This window comes from Lithobates pipiens, unplaced genomic scaffold, assembly GCF_037356315.1.
Source record: "Lithobates pipiens isolate NorthernLeopardFrog02 unplaced genomic scaffold, aLitPip1_a1.2 Scaffold_16, whole genome shotgun sequence".
Classification (NCBI taxonomy): Eukaryota; Metazoa; Chordata; class Amphibia; order Anura; family Ranidae; genus Lithobates; species Lithobates pipiens.
Window position 1 is genome coordinate 487,700,026 of NW_027507748.1, and position 12,039 is coordinate 487,712,064.

Consider the following 12,039-nt stretch of genomic DNA (forward strand, 5'->3'; position numbering starts at 1 on the left):
CATGTCCTCCACGGATCCCTTGACAGCGAGTCATTGTACCAGTAAACTGGACAAGCCCAATTCAGAAAGATTCCACCTACTTCAGATTCGCCATTTCCTTCTTTTCATTTGGGAAGCAAAACCACCAAGAATCACTGCCTATGAAAAATGTTGTTCAGAGATCCTGGATCAGAGGGGGTGTATATCTTTGCTATATGCTTCACTGACAGAGAAGCCTGACAAACCCACTTATTGTATGCAATGAATTGGGAATGAGATTTGGAGGTCAACTGGGAGAGGATGGTAAATGCCTCCCTTATGGAGGCTAGTATTAAAATTTTCATTTGGAGTGCGCATGCGCGGGACTTCCGGAACGACACACTAGCCAGAAGCTCCGCACCGCTCCGGTCCTCCATGGCAATTCACACGCGCTATCGCTAGCGGACACCTCTGGGGAGACCGCCCCATACAGCGGAAGATCCCGGGCACCTGCCCACATGCCGGAAAAGACTGCCAAGAAGGACGTTAACCGTCAACTGAACTTCGGCCTGAAGGCCCCACAGCCTCCCAAGATGGCGGCCGCCATTTCTACATGCGGTGAGAACGTGACCATGTCTAGCACAGCAACCCATGTTACGATCGCATCTATGCCTGTGATCAACCAGCAGAACCCCTTCCCTTCGCCAGCATCCACGGAATCGCTTCTGGGCAGAATGCAGACTGAGAATCCATTCTCCCCGCTGTCTGGCACACCTAACAGCGTTGCTGACTCTCTGCTAACCTCCCCCATTCAGCCCGATCACCCCCCTGACATGACCCAGCTACTGAGCAGCTTCTCTGATATGCTAGCTGTCGGTCTAGCCCAAAACGCTGCACAGATTACCTCTGCTATTAAAGCTGACATCCAGAGTCTGGGAGCCAGAATGGATGCCATTGAACAGACAGTGGATGATGCAGCTGCCCGCACAAACCAGAACACTGCCTGTATCCAGACCTTACAGGACCAGCTTGATACTGCCCTCTCAAAACTCCACGATTTAGAGAACAGAAGCAGACGATACAACTTTCGTATCAGAGGCATCCCGGAATCGCAAGCAGATATACAGGCGACTGTCTGAGCTCTGATTAAGGAACTCATTCCTGACATCCCGGATAATAGGCTTGAATTGGACAGAGCCCACAGAGTTTTACAACCCCCTCGCCAAGATGGCCTCCCTCGGGACATAGTGGTCAAGCCGCACTTTTACAGCGTCAAAGAGGAAATAATGAAAAGATCCCGCAACAGGGGGACATCTCCCTCAACGGCACCAAGATTCAAATCTTCGCAGACATATCTCCCACTACAATCCAAAAACGGAGAGCCCTCAAACCCTTACTGAATATCCTTTCACAGAAGATGATCAAATATAGATGGGCCTTCCCCTTCCACCTGCAGTTCAACTACAAAGAAAAATCGTATAACATCACGAATTTCCAGAATGGCGAACGCTTACTCCTCCACCTGGGGCTCATCTCTCAGGAACTTACCCCCCAACAAATGGAGACCCGCCCGAGCTCCTCCAAGAGGCCACCGCCGACCAGCCCTTTGACCCCCCTATGGGTTAAGCAGCAACCAAAGAGACAGAGGGATGCTGTCCCCCCAAGATGATCACCTTCCCTTCCCGACCCCCAGGGGTCTGACCCTAATTCTCCACCCTCGCCAGATCCTTTTAAGGCGCAGGACTGACCTTCTCGGCCACTGAGTCCCGGAACATCCTTCCCTCATCCCCACTAGTTGTAAAAAATTATTTATTTATTTTTTTATTCTTCTTTTTGAGGGCCGCCAGGACTTTTTCATCCTCTTTTAATTTTTTTACAAGGGCCTTGAACACTTCCTTTTTACCGACCCACCACTCCACCCTGATTACAAGGGTGGGTTGTGTTTTTTTTTTTTTTTCTTCCTTTTTGTTTTGTCACCGCTAGCTGGTCTTCCATAAGAGACACGCACACATAGCCTGAGAGCTGTGTCTCTTCAGCATGTCACGTTCGGATTTGTCCCAGGGGCCTCCCCCTGTGAGCGTTTTTGTTTATATGTTTTAATTGAAGTTTTTGTTCACAAGTTTCCAATATTATCTTGTTTAGGTGTTATCTGTTGCCGAGGGCCGCGTGACTGGAGCGGGTCTGCTTGCCACTCCACCTGTTGTGACCCTGGGGATTCACCTCCCCATGGTGGCACCAGGAATGCAACCCCATAACGGGTTGCCCTACAACCGATCCCTGCAATCCAAAGGGACTCGAGGCAGGTTTCACCCTGCCACCCCATACCCTGGGGAACCCAGGTATCTTTCCCTCCTGGGCCCTCCCCCCTTCTCTCCCATCTTTTCTCTCCTTTTCTGGTCTTTCCTTCTTCTCTGTACTCACGTGTCTTCTCCCCTTCAGGTGCCTCCAAGGAGAGTGGGTCGTCATACGTCATCCCGGTTCCTGGGAATACAACGTATCCTCAACCTCGAGGCCATGGTCCGCTCAGGACAGGTAATCACAGCTGGCACATGCTCGCACCCTACACCTCCTGTCTATGGCTGATGAAACACCCCAATTACAATCTCTCAAAGTAGCATCCCATAACACCCAAGGCCTAAACTCCCCCATCAAAAGGCGCAAGGCCCTACATAGCTACCACTCTAAGAATTTGGACATTGTTCTTATTCAAGAAACACACTTCCCGAAAAGCTTTAATCCCTCCTTCCTTCACCGAAACTACCCTACCATTTACCTTGCCAATGCCGATGATAAGAAAAGAGGGGTCGCTGTCCTCATCTCCAAACGCACCTCTTTCACCCTGTCTCAAACTATTAGGGATGGGGAAGGACGTTACATACTTGTCAAGGGACATATAAATGGGTCACTCTTCTCACTCATCTCATATTACGCCCCCAATAAAGGCCAAACTCAGTTCTTTTCTTCCATGCTAACCTCCCTGTCCCCTCATTTGGAGGGTAAGGTGATCATGGGCGGCGACTCTAACGTCGCCTTTGATCATGTGTTACCCTGTTTCCCCTAAAATAAGACCTAGCGTGATTGTCGACGATGGCTGCAATATAAGCCCTACCCCCCAAATAAGCCCTAGTTAAAGTCCTTCTATGTCTTATTCTCAGGATAGGGCTTATTTTTGGGGAAAGAGGATGGGGTTTATTTGGGGGATAGGGCTTATATTGCAGCCATCACCGACACTCATGCTAGGTCTTATTTTAGGGGAAACAGGGTAGATAAGTCTTCCCCAAAAAAGTCTCTCCTGAAAAGACCTCCCAAGCAGAGTCTTCGCATAGCACGGCTCTTTCAAGCCTCGGGCATGATAGACTCCTGGAGGGAACTTAATCCCTCAGCCCAGGACTATACACAATTCTCTGCGCCTCACAGGACCTACGCCTGTATAGACCACATTTTCATTCATTCCACTGACATTCCTCTCGCCTCTCACGCCGCCATAGTCGAAGTCCCTTGGTCTGACCACTCCCTAGTCTCCCTGAAAATTTCTGGTTGCCTAAATCGAACAACTCCACCACAATGGCGGCTGAAAGAAACTTTACTTTCCCACCCGGGACATCGCAGTAGCCTTGAAAATGACCTCAAGGAATACTTCCATATTAATGATACTGAGGACATTTCCCCTAGTGTGCTATGGGGGGCTCAAAAGGCAGTTATGAGGGGCAAGCTCATCCAGCTTTCCTCCCGCCTTAAACGAGAAAAACAAGTAGACATCATCAACTTGGAGAAAAATTTTCAGATCTTAAGCAAAGCGCACAAAAAGCACCCCTCTGCTTCCTCACTTGCTCGCCTTGATGCAGCCAAGATCGCCCTTAACACCGCCCTCACCTTCAGCGCCGAAAAACATACCCAATGGGTGAGTGGTATATTTTATCTTAACTCGGATAAATTCGGACCACTTCTCGCATCGAAACTTTCACCCGGATTCAGAGCCCATGCCCTTCCAAAAATCAAATCACTTACTGGTTCCCTTACACAAAACCCCAAACATGGCGTTCCCCTCCCCAAGATATCAGACTCTCATCCTTCAATCATGGATGCCCCCATTTCAGAAACGGAAGTTAGAGCAGTTATTAAGGACCTTAAGAAAGGGTCCGCTCCGGGCCCAGACGGGTTTTCGACACACTACTACAAGACCTTCTCTGACATCCTGTCTCCTTATCTGGCCCGTTTCTTCAACTCCTTGTCCCAAGCCTCGCCCTTGGACCCTGCAGCCAATTTAGCATACATCTCTGTCATTCCCAAACCAGGGAAAGATCAGAGCCTAGTAAGCAACTACAGGCCTATTTCATTAATTAACAATAACCTAAAAATAATGACGAAAATTCTCTCTAACCGATTGGGTTCCTTCATTGGCAATTATATCCACAAGGACCAAGTGGGCTTTATCCCGGGAAGGCAGGGACCGGACCAGATAAGGAGAGCGGTGGATATTATTTCCCTTCTTAACTCAGGGTGGGATGGAGGGCCTCCTCAGGAGGGCTTCCTCCTCTCCATAGATTTGCAGAAAGCATTTGACACTATCACTTGGCCCTATTTATTCGGTGTCCTAGGAAGGTGGGGCTTTGGTCCCCACTTCCTCCACCTCCTTGAAGCTCTTTACTCCCACCCCCGAGCACAGGTTAGACTCCAAGGCCACCTCTCAGACCCCTTCTCAATTAGCAAAGGAACCAGACAGGGCTGCCCACTTTCTCCCCTCCTCTTTGCCATTGGAATCGAAACGTTAGCTATCTCCATCAGGAATCATCCAGACATTCAGGGAGTGAAATGTGGCAATGTGACACATAAATGCGCCCTGTTCGCGGACGACGTCCTTCTCTTTATCACTTCTCCCCTCATTTCGACCCCTCACATCCTCCAAAAGTTCGGACAGGTCTCGGGACTCCACGTTAATATGGCCAAGTCAACAGCCATCAACGTCTCCCTATCCCCCGACCTAGTAAATAGGCTAAAAGAGCACTTCCCCTTCTCCTGGAGCTCCTCCTCCATCCCCTATTTAGGGGTCCAGCTTACACCCAACTTTGGTCAATTGTTCCACCACAATTACCCACCCATGTTTAAAAAACTTAAAAATGATCTCGAACAATGGTCTCTCCACAAGATGTCCTGGATGGGGAAAATTAATGCAGTCAAAATGACCCTTCTCCCTAGGTTATTGTACCTCTTCCGCTCTCTGCCAATTCCGGTTCCCAAGTCTCTCGTACAGAACCTTCGGTCGGCAATCATTAAATTTACCTGGGGCAAATCCAACCATAGACTCCCCAAGAAAACACTATTCAGACCGAGACGGAAAGGCGGTCTAGGACTGCCCAATCTCTGGTGGTACTATCAGGCGGCACAACTCTGCCAGATGTCTAATGTTTATTCAAGAGGACCTAAACCCGAATGGCTAGAGATGGAAAGACAGGCTATCCCTAAGCATACAATTGACTTTCTTCTATGGCGCCCTCCAAAATCTAGACCCCCGGTCATGTCCCCTACCCTCTCTCATTCTCTCATTCCCTCGCCCTATGTGATACGATATATAAGTCCAACACCCTTACTTCCAAGTGGCAACCCCTCGCACATATTTTCAACAACCCCTCATTTCAGCCGGGGCAGAATATCAGGGCTTTCCAATGGTGGATAGACAAAGGCCTTTACAGAATAGGACATTTTCTCAACCCAGCAGGGCCACTTAAGCTGAGTCTAAGCTGGAGATGCCCGCCACGGAAAGATTCCGGTTCCATCAATTAACCCACTTTTTGCACACGCTAACATCCCAACACCCCCTCCCCCTCACTGTTTCACCGTATGAACTCTGGTGTTCGTCAGCCATGGACATGAGGGGAGGGATTTCTCTGATCTATTCGGCGCTAGCCAAACCAAAGGAAAAAGCGCAATACATGCTGAGCTGGGAACGTGACCTCGGACTTGAGTGGGATCTGGACTCATGGCACATCCATTTCAATACAGCCTTCAAGGGGATCCTTAACACGTCCTTAATGGAGGCGGACGTTAAAGTCATTACCCGTTGGTGCCTGGTCTCCACCCACCTTGCTAAATTCTACCCTCAGTCCTCCCCCCTATGTTTTAGAGGGTGTGGGCACCTGGGATCGCTCATTCACATTTTATGGGAATGTCCCAGAATCAGAAACTTCTGGAATAAGACTTTTGCCCTAATCCGCAAGGTCACTGGCCATGCCGCCCCTCAATCCCCAGCATTTGCCCTCCTGAATGATAAAATCCCCCACATCCCCAAATGCACTACATTTTTGATTCACATTATCCTCCTAGGTGCTAAGTTGACTATAGCCAGGTCCTGGAAATCCCCCAGGGTTTCCTTCCCGAACCTGAAACAAAAAATTACCTGGATTTTTACTTAGGGGTGTACTAACTTTTGTTGCCAGCAGTTTAGACATTAATGGCTGTGTGTTGAGTTATTTTGAGGGGACAGCAACAGGCGCCATGCTGCAGCATGGCGCCAAGTTGTTTCTCCGCCCACCCTATTCCTGAAAAAATATATATATATATATATATACTGTATATATTTGACTTTGGTTCTTACATGGCAAGACTCTTACGAACAAAAAGTATAGTACAGATTGGCTTTTTTTCCCCGTGATGCAGTTTAAGCCCATATGGAGTGTTTTGAGGTGGTGAGCAACATCTTAGCCGTATCTCTTGCGCTATTACTGTACCCAATGTTCAGAAGCATTTGTGATACGTGCTTGGCCTCTGTATGCAAATACGGTCTTTTGGTTGAAGGAATATGTTTTTATGTGTTACAGATTGTATCCATGTTTCCTTTTTCTTTCTGAAAAATGTAATAAAACCATTGAAATTAAAAGTTTTAAATATAAGTAAAAAAAAAGAAGCTGAGGGTAAGGGTGATGAACTGGCCAAGCATATCTCCAGACCTAAAACCTATTGAGCAACATCCTCAAATGGAAGGTGGAGGAGTGCAAGGTCTCTAACATCCACTAGCTTCAAGATGTTGTCTAAGCCCTTGTACACACGGTCGGACATTCCGACAACAAAATCCGTCCGATTTTGTCAGATGGATTTTGTCCGAAACTGGTGTTGCATACACGCGGTCGGACAAAGTTGTCGGAAAATCCAATTGTTCGTAACGTGATGACGTTATTTCGTTACGACGGGACTACGTTCAGGCTAGTAGCCAATAGCTTTGGTCTAGGAATTTGACCTGAGCATGCATGGCATTTTGTCCGATCAGAATTCTCTACAAATGATCGGATAAAGTCCGAACGGATCATGTTGTCGGAAAATTTTATAGCCCAGCTCTAAAACTTTGTCGGTCGGATATTCCGATGGAAACAGTCCGATGTAGCCCACACATGGTCGGATTATCAGACAACACGGTCCGATTGGACATTTTCCGTCGGAATGTCCGACCGTGTGTACAAGGGCATAAAAGAGTGGAAGAGTACTCCAGTGGCAACCTGTGAAGCTCTGATGAACTCTATGCCCAAGAGGGTTAAGGCATGGAAAATAATGGTGGCCGCGCAAAATATTGACACCTTGGGCCCAATTTGGACATTTTCACTTAGGGGTGTACTCACTTTTGTTGCCAGCGGTTTAGACATTTATGGCTGTGTGTTGAGTTATTTTGAGGGAACAGCAAAGTTACACTGTTATACAAGCTTTTCACTCACTACTTTTTATTGTAGCAAAGTGTCATTTTTTAGTGTTGACACATGAAAAGAGATAATAAAATATTTACAAAAATGCTGACACAGAATTGTGCGCTCATATGTTGGCAGTTACCAGATCTCCTAAACATTACATATATATATTAGGAATATCACATGGCCCCACTTGTTATAGTGAGAAATAAAACAATCCTATAACAATTTATTTTAGAACTGACATTCCTTGTCCTAGAATGACACTTAGTAATCAAATATGGCAATACCAAATCAACCACAAACAGAGGCGGACTGACAACTCATGGGGCCCCCGGGCAATAGGAGATTATGGGGCCCCCAGGCAATCACAGATTATGCAGCTACACAGTATACACAAACACACAGACATGTTTCTATTGGCTGAGAAGGTACTGGAGAGGTGGGGCAGCTATAATCTCTGGATTTTTAGACCAAAAGGATGTCGGTAAGGGACATTTCAAAGACAGATGTAAAAAAATAAGACAGATGGGCTCAAACCATTATAGCAACAGTCAGAGCATGGTTCAAATTTACTACTACAACTTGGAGTAGCACTCCTACTACATCCATAAAATTACCCATATCTGTACTCAATTAACTTATTCCTGACTTTCATATACATAAATAAATGGCCAAATTATGACTCCCTATTCTTAAATGATTCTTAAATGATCTAGGTCAGATCAAAACATTTTCATAGCCTCAAAACAGACCTAAAACGTGGCCCAGATTCCTACTACCAGTACCTACAAATAGTCCACTGTATTAAAAACAACCAACAACTTTGGGTCTCCATTCCCATAAAGGCAATAACATAGGAATCTCCCTTTTTTTTTTACAATACATTGGAAAAAAAGGCACAATTCCAACACTCCCTGGCCTTTAAGAAACTGGAGCTAGATCTAGGCAAATTGTACATAGAGAAGCAATGACAGAGAGCCCTTCAATCCGCATATGAGGCCACAAAATGCAATGCACAGTGGGAACTCACACAAAACATTGTCCAAAAAAAGCACTTAACCCCAGATAGAATAGCTAGATTTGACAACTGATATCCCCCAGTTGCTGGAGGAAATGCGGTTCATCCGGCTCTCTATTCCATACCCTTTGGGAATGTCCTAAAATAACACACTACTGGCATAACATTTTTTCCCTTCTTTCACTTCTCTCACAAACTATCGGATTAAACATAACACCATCACCTGAACTAGATTTATTACATCTAAATAGAGATTTTATACCCAAAGCTCACAGAAAAGTAAGCACTCACACAACATAACCAAACTATGGAAAAACATTAAACCTCCAGTTGTTCTAGACAACCAATTATACACCAAACTGAGATGAATGTGCAACTCCTGGTGCAACTGGTATAAGACATACACTAGGAAATTAATAATTAACAGTTTCTTCATGCATATTTCTTCTCCTGTCCCTCACCCCCTTCACTATCTGAAAAATAATATTGTTGCATTTGTTATAACAATCATATACTGCATAAAACAGTAAAACATTGTTACAGAATTATTTAGATATCATACATAGTATGCTAAACCTTACACACATAAAGGGGCGGATCCAGGGGCAACAGGGCAATTCCCCCCCCCCCCGAAATAGTAGCACTGTCTGCCACTGACTGATATGACATGTCTCCCATTCTCTGCCGCTGCCTCTGCCGAGTCTCTCTCACATCAGCCGATCAGCGGCGCTGAGAGAGAGACTTGACTAATACCAGGAGGAAACAGGTGGGTGGAGCCTGCACTCGTTACTAACGCCTGGGCTGCCTGCTGTCTAGCAACGAGTGACGTCAGTGAGTCACGTCGGACTCGAGTCTCACTCTCAGAGCCGACGTGACTCACTGTAACAGGACAGGCCAGGGAGAGAACAGTTGCAGTCGCACTCACAGTTGCACTGAGACTTGAGTCTCAGACGAGTGACGTCAGTGAGTAACGTTGGACTCGGACTCAAGTCTCAGAGCCGATGTGACAGGAGCTGGAACCTCAAATAGGGGAACAGTTGTTGCTGCAGTTTAGAGTTTAGACAGACTGTTAAAATGTCCAGCATCCACTGTAAGTGGCAGAGCACCAGTATTCTTCCTTCTCCACCCCCAACTTGTGGCAAGTGACAATCTGCAACATGTGGCAGGTGACGTGGCAAGTGACAATTCACAACATGTGACAGGTGATGTGGCAGGTGGACAATTCGCAACATGTGGCAGGTGATGTGGCAGGTGGACAATTCGCAACATGTGGCAGGTGACGTGGCAGGTGGACAATTCGCAACATGTGGCAGGTGACGTGGCAGATGACATGGCAAGTGACACACTCAGGGCTCCCACTGATTCTGCATTACGGTGAGTTGAACCATTTCATTTTATATTGCACTGTAATAATATAAATAATGCTCTTCAATCATCCTGACACCATAACAACTATGATGATTGACACCAACACCAGCCATTTCCCTGATATATTGCCAGCAAAAAAAAAAAAAAAAAACATATTTTCTGGCAGTGCCCCTCCCGAGACTAGACTCTGGATCCGCCCCTGCACTCATATACCAAATATCTGTACCACTGTACCTTGTGTGCATTGCACGCTTTCTAACTTTGATTATATGTGTCTTAATATGCATTATAGCAACAGGGCAATGTTTGTAACCTGATAATGCACAATAAAAAATATTGAAACATAAAAAAAAAAGAGAAAATTGCATGTTTTTTCAGTAAGTAAGCATTGCCATGATGTAATTGGGATGTTTTAGGTTCAACAATACTTTATGTGTATACACAATACACAAATGCTGCAGTCCTTGTAGCCACATCTCACAGACATGCATAAACATAAGCACAATCAATTTTAAAGAATAAAACTCTTCCATTATAAATGCTTTACTGTACACAGAATATAGACAGGGAGCTAACACTCTGTCTGAGCCTACCTTCTTAAAGACGTAAATACATTAAAATAGTTAGGACTATATATAATATATAGTGTGTGTGCCTGGCTGCGGAAAATATATGCTTGTATATATGACTTTATTCGGTAAACCAATAAAACTATAAACCAATGCTTAAGGAGCTTGTTACAGCCATTTTGGTCTTTATTCTGAAATCAGGCAATGGCCCAGATGATGCACCTTCCTACCATCCCATTTCATTATTAAATGTTGATTTTAAAATTATGATCGTTGTTATGGCAAAGCATTTGAAGTATGTAATTGGAGGTCTGATTCATGAAAGCCAGTCAAGATTAATGCCAAGACATTTATCATTAAGAAATATAAGACAGCATTTGGCAGTAACAGATTATTATTCTAGTGTTAAAAAAATAGAAATACATGCAATATGGATATACTAGTTTTCTCAACAGATGCTGAGAAGACTTTTTTTAGTATCCTGTGTCAACATGGGTCAGATTCAAGAGCAATTTCCTACAATACCTGGGGAATGTCTATAGTAAAAACCATATCTCTGACAAGGTTATAATATATATATGTAGAAAGGCCAGTATGGTGGTCTGAATTTATAGGAGGAGCCCGGGGGGGTATTTAACCAGCCCGCTCGCCTGTTGTCTTTGTCGGTTTCCTGTGCGCAGTACAATGTCACTAGGCCGACTCTTTAAAACTCATTAGCGTCCGTGAGTTCCCGCATTCTTATTTTTTCGAGGCTCTCGTTTCCGTTCACAATTCACCTACACCGCGTCTGGTCGTCGCAGGTAGGGTTTTTCGGTTGACTTTTCATTTTACGCATTGTTAGATATCTTGTCTCTGAACCTCGATATCAAAATTACGAATCATTCGTAAAACCCTACACACAGCCGCAATGTCTGCCTATTACTCGTAATGTTATAATACCAAACATTTCTTCATTTTTATGTACCTCACACCGACGCAAAGAAACACAGCTTCGTTTAGGCGTGCCTCACTGTTTTATGCTCCACAGACAAATCGATGTCACTCATGAATTTACTGGACACCGATCAGTGCCACATCAAGGCTGAATCTTTTCAAACCATTTTGAACCATTTCAAAACCATTTCAAACCATTTCAAACATTTCAATCATTTAAAATCATTTCACTCTCGCCCACTGCGCTCCGATTCTTACCGCGCTCCGATTCGAATCCAGTCACATCCATGATGCACTGATTCATTCCGGTGTGCCCCAGTTGTTTACGGCCTCATTTCAGTACATGCTCCAGAGTTGGATTCAGTCAGTAGCAGGTTTCGGTTCTCTGGTTCATGTCTCTGTCATGGGAAATCATTTCACCGTCATGTATCGTGCTCCGATACAGATCCAGTCGCATCATGCACTAATTCGTCTCGGCGTGCCCCAGGTATTTCAGCCACATTTCGGAACATGCTCCAGA